At 50.8% G+C, this 20,809-nt stretch overlaps 1 pseudogene; it reads left to right on the plus strand.

Annotated features, from left to right (window-relative positions):
* Window positions 1–1,003: 1,003 nt before the first annotated feature.
* On the plus strand, window positions 1,004–1,112 carry LOC121818472 (5S ribosomal RNA; annotated as a pseudogene).
* Window positions 1,113–20,809: the final 19,697 nt, after the last annotated feature.

Raw genomic sequence — 20,809 nt, forward strand, 5'->3', positions numbered from 1 at the left:
CTCCCGTGTCTGTCTCCAGTTTTCTGTCTGTCAGTTGCTCTGTGTTTCTGTCTCTCCATCTATGCCTCTCTGTGTGAGTGTGCGTGTACGTGTGTGCACGCGGACATGTCTGTCTGCCTGCATCTCCCTCTCGCAGTCTTCGAGTCCGTCTCTGAACCTTCGTCTCTTTCTGCCTCTGTGTCTCCCGTCCCTTCCTCTGGCCCCGGCCTCACACAGGTGCTAGGACTCTGGCTCTGGTTGATGAACTTGCCTCGGCCGGCTGTCTCACCTGGCGTGGGTGAGTGCGAGTGTCTGTGTGTCTGTCCGTGTGCCTGCCCGTCACTCATCTGCTCTCTCAGGAAGGTCCTGTACTTGGCAGGCAGCGTGGGCCAAGGGGGTCCTCGGTAGGGCGAAGGGGCGGGGCTGACGCTCTCCGGTCTACTGCGCTGGTAGCTCGGGTTGCATTTGGGCACCGAGCAGATACTGGGCAGGATGGGCGCTCCAAGCCCCGGCTGGGCTGTGCCTAGGCCCGGAGGAAGCTCAGAGGACCGCGGGCCGCAGGCAGCAGCAGGCCCCGAAGCCAGACACCTCCGGGGCCACATGGTCCTGAGCAGAGAACAGGATGGCGCGGGGTGGGGGGGCGGGGGGGGGGCGGGGGGAGGGAGCCGCCGAGCAAGGCGGGCCTGGATAGGCCCAGGGTGGGAGAGCGCCAAGACCTCCTCGACCCCCACCCCAACCCCAAGCCCCGGCACGCACGCATGCCCCGGCGCCCGCCTGGGGTGCCGGAAGCCCTCCTGGGCCAGGCGAGTGCTGGCCGGGGGTGGCGGTGTGCAGGGCCGGGGCGGCGTCGGCCGGCCACCGGGCTGCCGACCCTGGCCAGGCGGCGTCGGTCGCGGCTCTTGCGGCTCAGGTACAGTGCAAGGCCTGTTGAGAGGTGCGGCCGGCTGGCCCAACCGGCAGGCAGGTCTGAGCGAAAGGGAGGCGCAGAGCAGGGCTTTTAGGGCGCCTGGCGGTAACCGCCTCCGTCTATGGCCATACCACCCTGAAGGTGCCTGATCCCGGAAGCTAAGCAGGGTCGGGACGGGTTAGTACTTGGATGGGAGACCGCCTGAGAATACCGGCTGCTGTAGGCGTTTTGCGTCCCCTCTCCTTTAGCCCCGGCCACCCAGTGCGGCTGGCGCCTCAAGCCCCCACCAGTGCCTGGCCCCTAGCACCCCACCGCGCTCAGAGGGGTCGCCTGCCTTCCAGCCGGCGGCCCTCGCAGGCAGCGGCGTGCCAACTCTTGGGTCCCCGCAGCCCCAGCCCCTCCCCGGGTGGGTGGCCGAGCCGGACTCCCGCCGCAGACCTGGGTTGCCTCGGCACGGCCAGCAAGCCCCTCCGCATTCAGCTTCCAGGAACCCAGATGACCATCTTGTCTCTGTCTGAGGCTTCCTTGGCAAGCCTCAGGCAATCCCGGAGGCTGCCCCACCCCCAACCCCAGCACCATCCTCGCAGGCAAACACACCCCCGCCTCTGAGATAGGTCAAGAGCCGGAAACCCCAGGTAACGGAGGCGGAGAAAGAGGGAGAGACAGACAGCAAGAGGACCACACAGGCTTCCCATCCCCCGACCTCCACACATTCCCCCCTCTATTCTGGGTATCCACCAGGCCCCTAGTCGACCCGACCACACCCTCGCCCACCGACACACTCACACACACACTCACACTCTGGCCTGGGGGCGGCGTCTGAGTCTTGCCTAAAGAAGCCAAGCCGAAGGGGACCTTGGAGACCTCGCCTGCTAAGAAGTCTTGGGGACCCCAGAAGTGACTGCCAGCCCCAGGGCACCACATCCTGCCGGGGCCTGGCCCAAGGCTGATGCCCCCTACCTTGGGGAAGCTGCTACTTCCACATGGCCTCTGAGTTGTGTCACCGTCTGTGTCAGTGTGTCTGTCTCGGATCGGATGCCATCCTCTCTCCCGTGTCTGTCTCCCGTATTCTGTCTCTCTGTCACTCGCTCTATGTCTCCCTGTCTCTGTCTCTACCTCCGAATGTGTGTGTGTACACACGCGTGTGTCTGCACGTGCATGTCTGTCTACCTGTGAAAGGTTGTTGCTGAACGAACAGACGCTGGAATTCTTGGCCTCAGGAGGAGAAGAATTCAATTTGGGGCTAGAGACGAGGCTCGATCGCTCAGAGCATTTGTGTAATAAAGCTTTAATAAATATAAAAGAGGTAGAGAAAGCTTCTGACAGGCATCAGAAGGGGATAGAAAGAGTACCCCCCCTGCTAGTCTTCAGCTGGATGTTATATAGTCACTAGCAGACTTTTAATGAAAGAAAGCAATGGCTTAAAACTCAAAATGGCACCAGGCCCCTCATCCATGAAATGCATTTTGGGATAATCTCAGCACCAGATGGTTCATCCTGGGCCATAAAACGATTGACTTGAAACTTGTAGAAGGGCAGATTACTATGCAAATAGTTTCTTTTACATAGATTAGGGGAACAATATCAGAGTATAACATACTGGTTTGTCAAGTTTGCCATTAGGCAGAGCCGACTTGAAGACAGAGTCTGGGGTAAATGCATAGTACATTAACATAGCTTTAAGACAAACATTTCCATAAGAAAAATGCATTGGTTAACTCAAGGTTTTGAGAATAGTTAACTTCAGGTGAAACCAGATGTCATTACGGCAACAGTATTTTAAGAGAAATCTTTTAAATTGGAATAGAGAAGGAAAAAAATATCGCTAGTTTGTTTCCTTCTGCCGCACTTGCAGGCTGTTTCCTCCTTTTGGAGACCCCTGGCCTTCCTGCCTGTTACTCTCTCACCTGCATCTCCCTCTCGGCGCCTTCGAGTCTGTCTCTGAACCTTCGTCTCTTTCTGCCTCTGTGTCTCCTCACACCCGGCCTCCCATCCCTTCCTCTGGCCTGGACTCTCACAGGTGCTATGGATCTGACTCTGGCTGTCGAGCTTGCGGCAGCCGGCTGTCTCACTTCGCATGGGTGTGTGCGAGTGTCTGTGTGTCTGTCCAACTGCCTGCCTGTCGCTCCTCTGCTCTCTCAGGAAAGCCCTATGCTTGGAGGACGGCGTAGGGGCAAATAGATCCTCAGTAGGGTGAAGGGGCGGGGCTGACGCGCTCTGTTCGACCTAACTTGTGGCTCCCGGTGGGTCCGAGCACTGGGTAGGTGCCCTGGCAGGAGGGGCGCTCAGGGCCCCGGCTAGGCTGCGCATAGGCCCGCAGGAGGCTCGGGGGACCATGGGTGGCAGGCAGCGGTGGGCCCTGAAGCCACAAAACTCTGAGGCCAACTGGCCCTGAGCAGCGAGATGGATGGGGGTTGGGTGCAGCCCAACGGGGGCCTGGCTCCAGAAGCCCAGGGTTGGAGAACGCCTAGACCTCTGCAGCCCTCAACCCAACCAACAGCCCCCGCACACACACACGCCCGGCAGGCCGCTCAGTGGTCCCGGAAGCCCTCTGGGCCCGAGGCTGGGTCAGGCGGGTGCTGGCCACGGATGGTGGTGTGCGGGGTCGGGGCGGCTTCCATCGGCTGCTGCGCTGCCAGCCCTGCCTGGCCCGAGTTCAGTCGCTGCGCATGTACAGAGCTTGGTCTGGGGAGAAGTGCGCTCGGCTCTCCCGAGGGGCAGGCCAGAACCAAAAGGAGGGCTCTTAGGCGCCTGGCAGCAGCCGCCTCTGTCTACAACCATACCACACTGAACATGCCCAATCTCGTCTGATCTCAGAAGCTAAGCAGGGTCGGGACTGGTTAGTAATTGGATGAGAGACCCCTTGGGAATTCCGGGTGCTGTCATCTTTTTGCCTCCCCTCTCCTTTAGCCCCCGGCCCCCAGGCGTGGTTGGCGCCGCCAACCCCACCTGCCCCTGACCATGGCACCCCACCACACTCAAAGTCGTCGCCTGCCTTCAGGTTGGCCGGCCAGCCAGCCAGCCTGCGGGCCTCTCAGGCACTGGCTTCAAAACTGTTGGGTCCCTGCAGCCCCTGCCCCTCCCTGGGTGGGTGGCAGGGGCCCTGGCTCCAGACAAAGACCTGGGTTGCCTCCAGGCAGCACGCGAGCCCCTTCGCATTCAGCTTCCAGGAACCCAGATGACCATCCAGTCTCTGTCTGAGGCTCCATTGGCAATCCCCCGGCAATCCCAGAGGCTGCCCCAGCCCCAACCCCACCCCGAGCCCAACCCCTAATCCCAGCCCCAAACTCGCACAGGACAGCATACTCTGGCACACACACACTCACACCCAGAGAAACAAACACACACACACCATCCGGCGCCAAGACAGGTCAAGAGCAGGAAACCCCAGGTAATGGAGATGGAGAAAGAAGGGAGAGAAGCATCAAGAGGATCACACAGGCTTCCCATCCCCCGACGTCCACACACTCCCTTCTCCTTTCTGGGTAGCCACTCGGCCCCCAGCCAACCCGACCACACCCTCACCCACCGACACTCACACACTCCCCTCCCTCAGCCTGGGATGGGGTCTGGGTCTTGCCTAAGGTAGCCAAGCCGAAGGGGAGCTTTGAGACCTAGGCTGCGAAGAAGTCTTAGGGACGCCACGGGTAACTGCCAGCCCCAGGGCACCGCATTCAGCTGGGGACCCACCCAAGGCTGACGCCCCCTCCCTTGGAAAAGCATGGCCTCTCTCTGAGGTGTGTCACGGTCTGTGCCAGTGGGTCTGTCTTTGATCGGATGCCATCCTCTCTCCCATGTCTGTCTCCTGTTTTCCATCTGTCAGTCGGTCTGTGTCTCCCTCTGTCTATCTATGCCTGCCTGTGTATGTGTGTCTGTGTGCGTGTGTGTGCGCCTGTGTGTGTGTGTGCATGCGTGTCTGTCTCCCTCTTTCGATCTTCGAGTCTGTCTCTGAACCTTCGTTTCTTTCTGGCTTTTTGTCTGCTGACACTCGGCCTCCGGTCCCTTCCTCTTGACCCAGCCTCTCACAGGTGCTATGACTCTGGCTCTGGCTGACAAACGTGCTCTGGCTGGCTGTCTCACTTGGTGTGAGTGCGTGCGAGTGTCTGTGTGTCTGTCCGTGTGCCTGCCTGTTGCTCAACTGCACTCTCAGGAAGGTCCTGTGCTTGGCAGGCGGCATGGGGCAAGTGGGCCTCCTTAGGGCGAAGAGGCGGGGCTGATGCTCTCCAGTGGACCACGCTGGTGGCTCCTGGTGCATTTGGGCACCGGGCAGGTGCCCGACAGGAAGGGCACTCCGGGACGTGGCTGGGCTGCGCTTAGGCCAGCAGAGGCTCACAAGACCTTGAGCCGCGGTCAGCTGCGGGCTGCCAAACCAGACACCTCGCGGCCTCGTGGCCCTGAGCAGCGAATGGGGGGGGGGGCTGGCCTGCAGAGGCCCAGGGTGGGAGAGCGCCCAGATTTCCGTGCCCCTCACCCCATCCCCCAGCCCACGCAGGTGCGCACGCCCAGCCACCCGCTTGGGGTCCAGGAAGCCCTCCAGCCCTCGGACCAGGCCAAACGGATGCTGACCAGGGGTGGTGGTGTTGCAGGGCGGGGCGGCATCGGCCGGCCACCAGGCTGCCGACCCTGGCAGGCCGGATTCCGGTCGCGGGTCGTGCAGCTCAAGTACAGTGTGCGGCCCGTGGAGAGGTGCGGCCAGCTGTCCCGATCGGCAGGCAGGTCTGAGCAAAAGGGAGACGAAGCACAGGGCTCTTTAGGGCTGCAGCCACCTCCGTCTATGGCCATACCACCCTTAACGCGACTGATCTTGTCTGATCTCGAAAACGAAGCAGGGTCAGGACTGGTTATTACATGGATGGGAGACCGCCTGGAAATACCGGGTGCTGTAGGCTTTTTGCCTCCCCTCTCCTTTAGCCCCCGGCCCCTGGCGCGGCTACCTCCGTAAGCCCCACCTCCCCCTGGCTCCTTGCACCCCACCGCACTCAGAGCCTTCACCTGCCTTCCAGCCGGTGGCCCTCGCAGGCAGCGGCGTCCCAAGTTTTGGGTCCCCGCAGCCACAGCCCCTCCCCGGGTGGGTGCCTGGGGCTCCAACTCCTGACGCGTGGCCCGCGAGCCACTCTGTAAGCCATTCAGCTTACAGGGAACCAGATGACCGTCTGGTCTCCCTCCGAGGGTCTCTTGGCATGCTCAGGCAATCCAGGGGGCTGCCCCACCCCTAGCCGCAACCCCAGCCCCAGCCCCAGCCCCATCCTCACATAGGACCGCATACTCAGGCGCGCAGGCACTCACAGCCAGAGAAACACACACACACACCCAGAGAAACACACACACACACCAACCGGCACCAAGACAGGTCAAGAGCCGGAAACCCCAGGTAAGGGAGATGGAGAAAGTGGGAGAGAGAGACATCAAGGGGACCACACAGGCTTCCCACCCCTGGCCTCCACACCCTTCCCCCTCCAGTCTCGGTATCCACCCGGCCCCTAGTCGACCGACCACACCCTCGACCTCAGACACACTCACACACACACACACTCTCACACACTCACTCTTTGGACTGGGGGCGGGAGCTGGGTCTTGCCTTAGGTAGCCAAGCCGAAGGGGACCTTTGAGACCTCGTCTGCAAAGAAATCTTGGGGACCCCACAGGTAACTGCCAGCCCCAGGGCACCACATCCAGCCGGGGCCTGGCCCAAGGCTGACGCCCCCTCCCTTGGGGAAGTTGCTTCATCCGCGTGGCCTCTCTCTGAGGTGTGTCACAGTCTTTGCCAGTGTGTCTGTCTCGGATCAGATGCCATCCTCTCTGCCGTGTCTGTCTCCCGTTTTCCGTCTGTCAGTCACTCTGTGTCTCCCTCTCTCTGTCTATGCCTCCCTGTGTGTGTGTGCTCACGCGTGTCTGTCTCCCTCTTGCCATCTTCGAGTTTGTCTCTGAACCTTCGTCTCTTTCTGGCTCTGTGTCTCCTGACAGCAGGGCCCCTATCCCTTCCTCTGGCCCCGGCCTCTCACAGGTGCTATGATTCTGGCTCTTGCTGACTAACTTGCTCCGGCCAGCTGTCCTTCTTGGCGTGAGGGCATGTGCCGGTCTGTTTGTCTGTGTGCCTGCCAGTCGATAGTCTGCTCTCTCAGGAAGGTCCTGTGCTTGAGGGCGGCGTGGGGCAAGGGGGACCTCCGTAAGGCGATGGGGCGGGGCTGACGCTCTCCAGTCGAACGCGCTGGTGGCTCCTCATGCGTTTGGGCACCGGGCAGATGCCGGGCAGGATGGGCGCTCCAGGCCCCGGCTGGGCTGCGCCTAGGCCCGCAGGAGGCTCAGGACCGAGGGCAGCTGCGGGCTCCCAAGCCAGACACCTCTGGGGCCAAGTGGCCCTGAGCACAGAATGGGATGGTGGGGGGCAGAGCCGCCTAGCGGGGGCGGGCCTGGAGAGGACCAGGGTGGGAGAGCACGGAGACCTCCGCGCCCCTCACCCAAGCCCCTAGCCCCCACACGCACGCCCAGCCTCCCGCTCTGTGTCCCAGAAGCCCACCGGGCCCGGGTGCTGGCCAGGGTAGAAGTGTACAGGGGCGGGGCGGCTTGGGCCGATCGGCTGCCGGCCCTGTCAGGATGGAGTCCATTTGTGGGTTGGGCGGCCCATGTACAGCGCGCGGTACGGGGAGAAGTGCGCCCGGCTCTCCCGACTGGCAGGCAGGTCAGAGCGAAAGGGAGGTGCAGCGCTGGGGTCTTAGGGCGCCTGGCGGCAGCAGTCTCTATCTGCAACCATACCACCCTGAACACGCCCGATCTCCTCTGATCTCCCAAGCGAAGCAGGGTCGGGCCTGTTTAATACTTGGATGGGAGACCGCTTGGGATTACCGCGTGCTGTCGTCTTTTTTGCCCCCTCTCTCCTTTAACTCCGGCCACCAGGCACTGTTGGCGCCGCACACCCCACCTGCCCCTGTCCTCTGGCACCCCACCACACTCACAGCCATCGCCTGTCAAGTCATATAGGTATTCCTGAAGCATTTGGTTGGAGTGACTAACAATTTGTTGAGGGGCTCACTGCAAAATGGAGGAAAATAAAGAAAATGCATTCAAATGATACTCAGTTGGCCATATTTACTGTAAATTAAAGACAACTTGTCTGAAATATGAACATGACTGAGCACAATTAAGTATCAGAACCCAAGCACCCACCTCACACAACTTCTGTAACAGTTCCAGTCTGCACCAAATTGAGCAAATGCTTTCTGAAAATGTGGACTGAAAAAGGATGCCAAAACACTCGCTCTGAAAAGTTGGGGATTAGTGACAGTTCATAAAGGAACCTAAGGAAATAATGCCAAGTTAAGAGGAAAAAGCTGGAAACAAGATTTCCAGGAGAAATATCAATAATCTCAGATATGCAGATGATACCACCCTTATGGAAGAAAGTGAAGAGGAGCTAAAGAGCCTCTTGATGAAAGTGAAAGAGGAGAGTGAAAAAGTTGGCTTAAAGCTCAACATTCAGAAACTAAGATCATGGCATCCGGTCCCATCACTTCATGGCAAATAGATGGGGAAACAGTGGAGACCGGGGCTGACTATTTTTCTGGGCTCCAAAATCACTGCAGATGGTGATTGCAGCTATGAAATTAAAAGATGCTTACTCCTTGGAAGGAAAGTTATGACCAACCTAGACAGCATATTAAAAAGCAGAGACATGACATTGTCAACAGAGGTCCTTCTAGTCAAGGCTATGGTTTTTTTCCAGTGGTTATGTATGGATGTGAGAGTTGGACTGTGAAGAACGCCCAAGAATTGATGCTTTTGAACTGTGGTGTTGGAGAAGACTCTTGAGAGTCCCTTGGACTGCAAGGAGATCCAACCAGTCCATCCTAAAGGAGCTCAGTCTTGCGTGTTCATTGGAAGGACTGATGTTGAAACTGAAACTCCAATACTTTGGCCACCTGATGCAGTGCTGACTCATTTGAAAAGACCCTGATGGTGGGAAAGATTGAGGGAAAGCGGAGAAGGGGACAACGGAGGATGAGATGGTTGGACCGCATCACCGACACAATGGACATGGGTTTGGGTGGACTCTGGGAGTTGATGATGGACAGGGAGGCCTGGCATACTGAGGTTCATGGGGTCGCAAAGAGTTGGACACAACTGAGCAACTGAACTGAACTGAACTAAGAGGAAAAAGACGATGCACATAAACACGTTCATCCTCACACCATTCATGACACTGATGCACAGAAGATACTTCATTTTCCCAATGGAAAGAGCCCCCTATGGCCTGCATGCTGCCCATAGGGCCAACAGTGTGCTTACTTCTCAGCTTTGTCCAGAGACTTGGCGTTTTCCTTGTCTTTGGAGGACTGAATATGATTTTCAGTTTTTTCCAGTTCAACTGACTGTGCTCTCTGGAAAAACAAAAACCAAGCAGTTTTTAGATAATGATCTTAAATACAGCAAAACTCTACATATTTTCATATTTCTTAGCATCTGTTTGAGGTAAAGCTTGACTTTACTCATGAGGTATTTTAAAGTGCATATGTGTAATGCAAACCACATCATCTCCAAATCTTCCAAATATTATTGGCTATCAAAAGTGAAAGTGAAATTCTCTGTCGTGTCTGACTCTTTGTGACCCCATGGCCTATAGTGGGTAGCCTTTCCCTTCTCCAGGCGATCTTCCTGACCCAGGAATCAAACCTGGGTCTCCTGCATTGTAGGCAGATTCTTTACCAACTGAGCTATCAGGGAAAACATTATTGGCTATTGGTGATGTGCAAAATATTTATTCTAGCATGGTTTAAATCAATATGATTTCCCTTTCTTGTTTTTTAGCTGTTTACAATACTTCTCTGGCAATCCAGTAGCTAGGATTCTGAGCTTCCGCTGTAGCAGGGCACAGGTTCAATTCTCGCTCAGAGAACTCAGATCCCACATGACAATTAAACTATGATACTCTCTGGAATGCAATAATTTTACTTAAAAATGGTATTTCTTATTCAGAAGTTAATCACATTAAATTTGGAAGGAATTTGATCCTAAAGATGGTATAAGGTTTTTAATATAAATTTATTTATTTTAATTGGAGGTTAATTACTTTACAATATTGTATTGGTATAAGATTTTTAAAAGAAAAAGTACCTATTTACCTTATTGCAATCATTGTCTATGCCTATCTGCTTTGGAAGAAATAAAAATACAGTTGAATTATTAAATCATGGAACAAAAATAAAAGATTTTGATTCTCCTAAATTTTCTTTCTGATACAAAAATAGCTCCAGGCTTATTTTCTTCCCAAGTGTCTTTTCTTACCCTTGAAAATCTCAAGCTAAACATTTGTAATTCTAAATTTGTGTCTTTATGGGATAGGATTTTCTACATTTTAACATAAGGTAGAGAATTTTATGGGCTGACCAAAACACAAACTTATGCTTTGTGAAGAATCTGGATGATTTTTATTTTTTATTTTAATGTCTCTATCATTCACAAAGATGTTTCAAATATCCTAAATACTTCATTTTCTAAGTGTATGAAGAAATTTGAATAGATCACCCTATCTTGGGTTTGAATCTAGTCCTCAAAAGGTAAAATCCCTTCAAGATTATTTGTTGTTTACACAGAAAAGCAGCCAGCCAAAAACTGCTATACATGACAGAACCTCATCAACTTTTAAGCGAAGGGATGGTTCTGTTTTGAGCTCACTGATTATGCTGAAAGGCAGGTATTTCTGTTGATGGGATTAATTAGCCAAGACTAGTTCCTCCAAGAAAACTTCTTTTAGCAGGGAAAAAAGATTTGATGACAGATTGGTCAATCTTGAGGGTTCGATAAATTTTGCTTTTGGAATATGATACAACAGAAGAATACTGACAAGTAAAGATACAACATCTGCTGCAAAGCCTGTCTTGCCCATCTCAACCCCTACTCTAACCAGTCTCTCTCTAGACCAACATAGAACCTTATATTTGCTCTGTATTGGCCACACATACCACCATGTCTTACTGGTGATGTGCAGGCATGTTTACAACTTCTGTAAGAGAAGGGCCACGTCCTGTGTATCTCTGTGGTCCTGGTGACCGGTATGATTCATGATGTGGTCAGCCCTCTGCATCCTGGGCTCCAAATTCAAGGATTCAACCAAATGCAGATCCAAAATATTTGGGGGAAAAACTCCATAAAGTTACCAAAGGTAAACTAGAATTCACTGCACTCCAGTAATCATTTATACAGCATTTCCATCATATTAGGCATTATAAGTAATTGAAGTGATTAAAAGTATACAAGAGGGTGGGGTGGGGTGTTCTATGCAAGAACTGTGTCATTTTATTTAAGGGACTTCAGCACCTTTTTTGTATCAATCCTCCCTCCTGTCCCCCTCCCTGCAGATATCCAGGGATGACTATAAAGCTGTTGTTTAGTTGCTAAACCGTCCTCACCTCTCTGTGACCCATGGACTGCAGTATGCCAGGCTTCCTTCACTATCACCCTGAGTTTGCTTAAACTCATGTCCACTGAGTCAGTGATACCTTCCAACCATCTCATTATATGTCACCCTCTTCGCCTCTGGCCCTTAGGTTTTCCTACCATCAGGGTCTTTTCAAAAGAGTCAGCTCTTCACATAAAGGGGTCGAAGTATTAGAGCTTCAGCTTCAGCATCAGTCCTTCCAATGTATACTCAGGGTTGGTTTCCCTTATGATTGACTGGCTTGATCTCCTTGCATTTCAAGGGATTTTCAAGAGTCTTTTCTGGCACCGCAATTCAAAAGCTTCAGTTCTTTAGCACTCAGCTTTCTTTATGGTCCATCTCTCACATCCATACATGACTACTATTGCTTTGACTAGATGGACCTTTGTTGGCAAAGTGATGTCTCTGTTTTTTAATATGCTGTCTAGGTTTGTCACAGCTTTCCTTCCAAGGAGCAAGCATCTTTGAATTCCGTGGCTACAGTCACTGGCCACAGTGATTTTGGAGCCCAAGAGAGAATATCTGTCACAGTTTCCACTTTTTCCCCATCAATTTGCCATGAAGTGATGGGACCAGATGCCATGATATTTGTTTTTTAAACGTTGAGTTTTAAGCCAGCTTTTTCACTCTCCTCTTTCACCTTCATCAAGAGGTTCTTTAGTTCCTCTTGGCTTTCTGCCGTTACAGTGGTATCATCTGCATATTTGAGATTGTTGGATTTCTCCTGGCAATCTTGATTCCACCTTGTGATTCAACCAGCCCAGCATTTCGAATGATGTACTCTGCATAGAGGGCTTCCCAGGTGGTGCTAGTGGTAAGAACCTGCCTGCCAATGCAGGTTATATGTAAGAGATATGGGTTTGATCCCTGGGTAGGGAAGATCCCCTGGAGGAGGGCATAGCATTCCACTCCAGTATTCTTGCCAGAGGAGAATCCCATGGACAGAGGAGCCTGGCAAGCTGCAGTCCACTGGATCACACAGAGTTGGACACGACTGAAGTGACTTAGCATGTATGCATGCACTCTGCTAAGCAGGGTGACAATATACAGCCTTGACATACTACTTAGCAGTTAGTAAATTCTTAAAACATTGAAAAATTAAATCAGTCATCCAATAAGAAGAAAGAAGGCCTCCAAGTCCAGAGAGAAGACAGAGGCAAAAGGAGGAAAAATAATGACAGGACACTGGAAACAAGAAATGGGACTCAATGACATGCAGAACATGCCAGCTGTTTACTATCACCTTAAGAGCACAGTGAGAGTCCATGTGAGGTAATGTGAATCCAAAATATACACCTAAGCATGCATGAGACAAAACTAGTTATTTCAAGTGTTAGGACACCAACAAGTAGATAAAGAAACAAGAAAGTTACACTCAGCAAAAGCACCTGTGAATTCACTCATCTGTATATTCATTCAACATCACTCTCTCATGCAGGAATCATCAACCTGTTATGCAGGAATATGTGTATAAAGCTGTAAGGAGTAGGACTAAAAGGGATGCCCAGGTGGCACAGTGGTGAAGAACCTGCTTGCCAATGCAGATGATGCAAGAGACGTGGGTTCAGTCTCTCGGTTGGGAAGATCCCCTGAAGTAGGAAATGGCAACCGACTCCAGTATTCTTGCCTGGAAAATTCCATGGACAAAGAAGCCTGGCAGGCTACAGTCCACAGTGCAGCAAAGAATCAGACATGACTGAGTGCACGCGCATGCACGCATACACACTCAGGACTAAAACACCATAGATTTTTAAGCAGTATTCATCAAATCTACACATTTTACTATTCATCATTACACTAAGACCAACTGCTTCTTCTAGCCCATAATGTCAGTTTTCTCCTTGCAAAACTTGTGCAAAACTCAGAGTCAGTTATTTTCTACCTTTTTAGTTCAGTTCAGTTCTGTTCAGTTCAATCGCTCAGTCGTGTCTGAATCTTTGCGACTCCATGAATCACACCACGCCAGGCCTCCCTGTTCATCACCATCTCCCGGAGTTCACTCAGATTCACGTCCATAGAGTCCGTTATGCCATTCAGCCATCTCATCCTTGGTCGTCCCCTTCTCCTCCTGCCCCCAATCTCTCCCAGCATCAGAGTTTTTTCCAATGAGTCAACTCTTCGCATGAGGTGGCCAAAATACTGGAGTTTCAGCTTTAGCATCATTCCTTCCAAAGAAATCCCAGGGTTGATCTCCTTCAGAATGGACTGGTTGGATCTCCTTGCAGTCCAAGGGACTCTCAAGAGTCTTCTACAACACCGCAGTTCAAAAGCATCAATTCTTCGGTGCTCAGCCTTCTTCGCAGTCCAACTCTCACATCCATACATGACCACAGGAAAAAACACAGCCTTGACTAGACGGACCTTAGTCGGCAAAGTAATGTCTCTGCTTTTGAATATGCTATCTAGGTTGGTCATAATTTTTCTTCCAAGGAGTAAGCGTCTTTTAATTTCATGGCTGCAGTCACCATCTGCAGTGATTCTGGAGCCCCCCAAAATAAAGTCTGACACTGTTTCTACTGTTTCCCCATCTATTTCCCATGAAGTGATGCAACTGGATGCCATGATCTTCGTTTTCTGAATGTTGAGCTTTAGGCCAACTTTTTCACTCTCCTCTTTCACTTTCATCAAGAGGCTTTTTAGCTCCTCTTCACTTTCTGCCATAAGGGTGGTGTCATCTGCATATCTGAGGTTATTGATATTTCTCCTGGCAATCTTGATTCCAGCTTGTGCTTCTTCCAGACCAGCATTTCTCATGATGTACTCTGCATATAAGTTAAATAAGCAGGGTGACAATATACAGCCTTGATGTACTCCTTTTCCTATTTGGAAGCAGTGTGTTGTTCCATGTCCAGTTCTAACTGTTGCTTCCTGACCTGCATACAGATTTCTCAAGAGGCAGGTCAGGTGGTCTGGTATTCCCATCTCTTTCAGGATTTTCCACAGTTAGGCCCCAAATTCTCTTTCTTATCAGCAACCATCAACTATGTCAGACTAGTGACTACCAATCTGTACAAGAACCTAAAGGTCATCCGGGTAATTCTGACTCTCTTTGACCCCCAAAGTGATGTATCAAGGGTTCTTCGCTGGCCCATCAGTTTAAAGTCAGGCTTTAAAAAGAACGAGTATTAGGGATTTATTCATCCACCTATTCAATTAAAGGCCGACCGATTACTAAGCATTACACAAGATACTGGAGATAAATATATATATTGGGCTTCAAGTTCTAGGAAAATCCCACCACACTACATTCCGTGCTCCTCATAACACCACTCTTATTTGCTCAACCCTGCTACAGTGATCTTCCACTGCTTTTAAAACTGCATGTAACTCTTTCTATATATGAAGGAGGTGCTAGTAAGCTCACTATCATTCCACAGTTTCTGCTGAAATAGGTTCTTATGGCCAAACATATGGACAATGCAACTACACATTCACATATCAATTAACCACATAAAAGAATTTCCAAGTTTCAAACAGTCAAATAACAAGCCCTCCCTCTCCTAGTCTCACGAGACCAAATTGTTTCAGTCTCCAGCACAGGGACTGCGTACCCCTTCCTACTCCCACCCCAGTTATCTGCAGGTTTGTTCCAGAATTTCTTTTTCCCATGATTTCCCATCTGCCTAAAGATGGACTAGACCTATTGCTGCTAAGTTAGAGGCTTTCACTAATTACTCACTAGTTTCACTAGTTTTCACTTTGCTACTCACTAAAACTCATGGCGCCTAACACCACAGACACAACTCTCACCCAACCACTGGCCAGAATAAATGGAATTCCTGGCTGCCAGGAATCACCAAGTATTTTGACCTCCACAGTCCTAAACCAACATACCCTGCAACTGATGGCTGCTCTTCCAACTCCTGAGAGAAACTGTAGCTCCCAGAGAGGAGAGGCGTGGGAGCAGGTATGCAAAGGGAGGGAAGGCTGTCGAGAGATACCATGTGCTTTTCTGTGGCTAAGTCTATTGACAGTGCTCAGCCAGTGTTTCTCAAGTGGGGTTCCAGGGAACATTGACTTGTGTCCTGGGATTCATTAAGAATTGCTGGATGGTACATACTATAGTAATAAGGGGGTTTCCCAGGTGGCTCAGTGGTAAAGAATCTGCCTGTAATGGAGGAGACATGGGTTCAATCCCTGGCTTCGGAGGATCCCCTGGAGAAGAAAATGGCAACTTGCCCCAGTATCCTTGCCTGGTGACTCCCACAGGCAGAGGAGCCTGGCAGGTGGGGTAGCAAAAGAGTCAGACATGACTTAGTGACTAAACAAAGACATGCTAAATAAATACTTTCAGAAGTTATGTTGTTGAAAGAGCTATTTCATTTTAACAACAATCCTCATAATTAATTGATTATAAAACAAGTGTGTGTGTGTCAGAAGGAGACAGAGAAGAGGTGATAGAAATGCTCCTGAAGAGCCAGGTTTCCAAGGGATGCAGGTGGAAACACTGTGCAAGCCAGACTTTCACCAGCTCCCTCACTCAGTCTCTACCATTTTCTCAGTATTTTATACTCAATCTCATCTGTAAATCTTTGCCTTGATCCTCAAAGGGCATAAACTCTCACCCTCATTTCTGCCACCTAGTGTTGCTTCCTTCCATCACAGCATCACACCCTCGGCCCCTGGACTTCCCCTCACCCCCAATGACCCCCACCAACCCCCCTCACCAGACCTGCATGCACCCAACCACCCAGGACAAATCTCTTCAGCCTGTGTTTCTGTCATCAGCTCCAGTTTTCCCTCCATATCCACACAGGCAACTACTTTCTAGGCATTTTCATCTTAGACCAAAAAAGTCTAAAGTTAAGCTCATGTCTTCTTCAGTGGTCCTGATAACAGTAAAGTGGGAACGAGTTGCCCAGCTGGAAGGTGATGAATTGCCAAGTCTCGGAGTTGCTCACTGTCCTCCACTCCCACTGCTCTGCCCTCTCCATACCAACAGCCTCCATCTACCCAAGACGCAAGGGTCCACCTGGTCCCCCACCATATCCAAGGCTCTGATACATGTCCTAAATGGTGGGCAGATTGGCTGTAAAGATACGGATCTGAGCCTGTGTTCCACATCGACCTCACTCTTACCTGTGTCACAGTATCCTGTGGAGGATTACTATCCTCACTCTTGGATCCACAGAGACCCTGGGCACATGTTAAGCTCCCAGTGCCTGCCCGCTTCCCTGCACCCGTGTCTGTGTCCTGCCCCCTCCTGCTGAGCAAGTCTGTCCTCACCAGCTTTCCTTCAGTTCCTCATCCACAAACGCCACATCCTTTGTCTAGAACATGCCGCGCACATCTCACCCTGGCAGCACCCACAGCCACCTGGCTTCAGCTCTAGCCTCTCTGCTCTGGGGAGGCCTCCCTCACCCTCCACCAGCTGCATCCCCCTGTATCATGGCAGCACTAGAGGAATGCATATTTCCTTCCAGCACACATCACAGCTGTGAACAGATATGTGAGGCCCAGTGCCCAGAGCAGAAAGAAACTGACATGAGCACATGGATAATGTCCATTTTCTCCTCACTGCAACCAGAGCAAATGGCTGAAACAAAGCAGATGGTTAATAAACACAAGATGAACTCATAATAAAAGAATGGAGCTTATTGTACATATAAATTACTCTAAACTCATTCCTTTCTTTCTAATCTCTTATCTCCTCCTTCTGTCTCTTTCCTCTTCTTTACACAGTGGAAACAGTAACCACCAGGAGTGGAAACAGTGGGTGTCTGATTTTGGAGAAGCAGAGGTCACAGGATGTGGTGATGTCAGTCAGGAATGCAGTCCTGGGCTGGATTCGGGCTGAGGGGCGCCTGCACTGGCCTCGGGGTCAGTGTTTCTGTCTTTGCTCCTGTGCTACTCTGACAGCACCAGCCGCACTGTCCTCTCCCTGTAATTTACCTGCATGTCTCCCTTCTCTCTCCTCCCCCTCAGCTTCTCCTCCTGTCCTGCCTGAGCTTCAAACTTCCTTCTCCCTCTTTCACAGGCCTCTCTCTCCTTCTCCAGCTCAGAATCTCAGAGACAACTGACTTCCTTCACCGAGTGCTTGGTCTTTGAATCCCCATCATCTGGCTTTTGTTCTTCTACTAAGCTCAGAAATGATCTCCCTGGAGCCAAGAGTCTCACCTATAGAAGAACAAGAGCTCCTACTGTTGAGCCCTTAGTAACAGGCAGGCATCTGCAAGGTATCCTGTGTGTACAGTGTCATGGAACCCTAACAGACAGGCATCATCACCAAGACGGTCACCCCCACTGTATGAAGAAAATGCAGATCTCAGGCCTTGTCCACTGAGGACAGGCGCTGAGGTCCAGGCCCTCACCCATCACCTCCTGACATCAAGGGCCAACATCAATGTCTCTCCACAGGAGCTCTACTGAGCCCCAGGCTAACTAATGAAGGGGTCTGGGGTCTTAGACACCAACAAATATAGGAAAGCTATGAGAAATGCAGGGAAGGTGACCAGTTGGGAACTTCACAACCTGAGGAATGATGTAAGCTCCTGGGTTTTCTTTCCTCCTTCATCCCTGATGGGGTGCTAGAGAGGCCTGGGCCCAGGACCAGCTCTACACAAAGGACTGGGGAAAGGATGTCTGGTAGGAAAAAAACTTCATTTTTAATACTTGTTGACCAACCAAAAACCAAAAGGAAAACTGACCCCTCTTGGAATCAGTGTGTTAAAGTGGAGAACCAAACTTTCCCCCTGAGGAGGGGGCAGATGGCACTCCTACCTGCTCCCCCAGCAGCAACAAGGCAGAATGTGGTGGCTAAGAGGGGTGATAGTGAGCCTACAACCTAACAAGAAAATGGGCAAAAGACAGAGACTTCACTGAGAGAACACACAGAAGATAAACATATGCAAAGATGGTCATTTTTCTTCCAGTAGTCATGTATGGATGTGAGAGTTGGACTATAAAGCAAGTTGAGCACCGAAGAATTGATGCTTTTGAACTGTGGTGTCGGAGAAGACTTTTGAGAGTCCCTTGGACTGTGAGGAGATCCAACCTGTCCATCTTAAAGGAGACCAGTCCTGGGTGTTTATTGGAAGGACTGATGTTGAAGCTGAAACTCCAATAATCTGGCCACCTGATGTGAAGAGCTGACTCATTGGAAAAGCCCCTCATGCTGGGAAAGATTGAGGGCAGGAAGAGAAGGGGATGACAGAGGATGAGATGGTTGGATGGCATCACCGACTCAGTGGACATGGGGGTGCGCACTGGGAGTTGGTGATAGACAGGGAGGTCTGGCGTGCTGTGGTTCATGTAGTTGCAAAAAGTCGGACATGAGTGAGCAACTGAACTGAACTGAACTGAAGATCGCCTTTTACCATTAGAAAATTGCCCATTATAATCACGAAGAGATATTGCCATACATCCATCTATTACAACAGCTAAAATTTTTAAATGGTGACAGTAGCAGCGATGTAGCAAAATTAGATCTCTCACATATTGCCTCTGAGAGTGTTAAAATGGTACAGCCATTCTGTAGTTTTCAGTCCACTTGCCCTCTGATGGAGAAGGATAAGAGGCTTATGAAAGCTTCCTGATGGGATAGACTGACTGTGGGGGATACTGGGGATACTGGGTCTTGTTCTGATGGGCAGGGCCATGTTCTGTAAATCTTTAATCTAATTTTCTGTTGAGGGGTGGGGCTCTGTTCCCTCCCCGCTATTTACCTCAGGCCAAACTATGGTGGAATTAATGAATGGATGGATGGTATCACTGACTCAATAGACACGAGTCTCAATAAATTCTGGGAGTTGGTGATGGACAGGGAGGCCTGGCATGCTGCAGTCCATGGGGTCGCAAAGAGTTGGACATGACTGAGCGACTGAACAGAATTAAGATAGCGGTGACCTCCCTCAAAAGATCCTATGCATGTACTGCTACGGTCCATGCCCCCAACCCCACAGCAGGCCACCACTAACCCATGCCTTTGCCGGAGACTCCCGGACATCCACAGGCAAGTCTCCTGTGGGGTCACTGTTTCTTTCTCCTGGGTCCTGGTGCTGACATCACCAGCTGAACTGAACTGAACAGCCATTCTGGAAAATAGTTTCAGTTCACTTCAGTCGATAAGTCGTGTCTGACTCTTTGCGACTCTTCACTCAGACTCAACGTCCATCAAGTCCGTGATGCCATCCAGCCATCTCATCCTCTGTCGTCCCCTTCTCCTCCTGCCCCCAATCTCTCCCAACATCAGAGTCTTTTCCAATGAGTCAACTTTTCGCATGAGGTGGCCAAAGTACTGGAGTTTCAGCTTTAGCATCATTCCTTCCCAAGAAATCCCAGGGCTGATCTCCTTCAGAATGGACTGGTTAGATTTCCTTGCAGTCCAAGGGACTCTCAAGAGTCTTCTCCAACACCACAGTTCAAAAGCATCAATTCTTCAGCACTCAGCCTTCTTCACAGTCCAACTCTCACATCCATACATGACCACAGGAAAAACCATAGCCTTGACTAGACAGATCTTAGTCAGCAAAGTAACGTCTCTATTTTTGAATATACTATCTTGGTTGGTCATAACTTTTCTTCCAAGGAGTAAGAGTCTTTTAATTTCCATGGCTGCAGTCACCATCTGCAGTGATTTTGGAGCCCCAAAAACTAAAGTCTGACACTGTTTCCACTGTTTCCCCATTTATTTCCCATAAAGTGATGGAACCAGATGCCATGATCTTCGTGTTCTGTTCCCCTGGTATTTCTGATTTTCTTGAAGAGATTTCTAGCCTTTCCCATTCTGTTGTTTTCATCTATTTCTTTGCATTGTTCACTGATGATGGCTTTCTTATCTCTCCTTGCTATTCTTTGGAACTCTGCATTCAGATGGGTATATCTTTGTCTTTCTCCTTTGCCTTTAGCTTTGCTTCTTTTTCAGTAAGGCCTCCTTAGACAGCCATTTTGCCTTTTAAACATCCCTCGTGTTCTTGGAAGACAGTGTTTGCTATGACCAGTGTGTTCTCTTGGCAAAACTCTGTTGACCTTTGTCCTACTTCATTTTGTACTCCAAGGCCTATTACAATTGTGTTTTCCATCTCTTTAATTTAGTCATTTTGAAAGCATTATATAAATGGAATCATATAGTAGGTAACCCATAGCCTTTTGATACTGGCTTATTTTCACGCAGTATAATTCTGTTGCAATACCACCAAGTGTCGAGTGTATTGAAAGCTCATTTCTTTCCATTGCTGAATAGCATTCCATGGTGTGGATGCCCCATGTCCAAGGGCAAAGGAGAAGCCCCAACAAGATGATAGGAGGGGCAAAATCATGTTTAGAATCAAACCCCATACCCACCAGAGATGCTCAGATGGCTCAAACAAAGCCTTGTGCACACCAGGACCCAGAGACCCCACAGAGACTGAGCCAGACCTGCCTTTGAGTGAGTGAGTATCACCTGCAGAGCTATGGGTCAGCAGTGGCCAGCCATGGGGCCATGGACTCTGGCTGCAGTAGACCTGGGTCATGCAGTGTGTGGCATAAGCCCTCTTAGAGGAGGTCACCAT

This window comes from Ovis aries, unplaced genomic scaffold, assembly GCF_016772045.2.
Source record: "Ovis aries strain OAR_USU_Benz2616 breed Rambouillet unplaced genomic scaffold, ARS-UI_Ramb_v3.0 scaffold_135, whole genome shotgun sequence".
Lineage (NCBI taxonomy): Eukaryota > Metazoa > Chordata > Mammalia > Artiodactyla > Bovidae > Ovis > Ovis aries.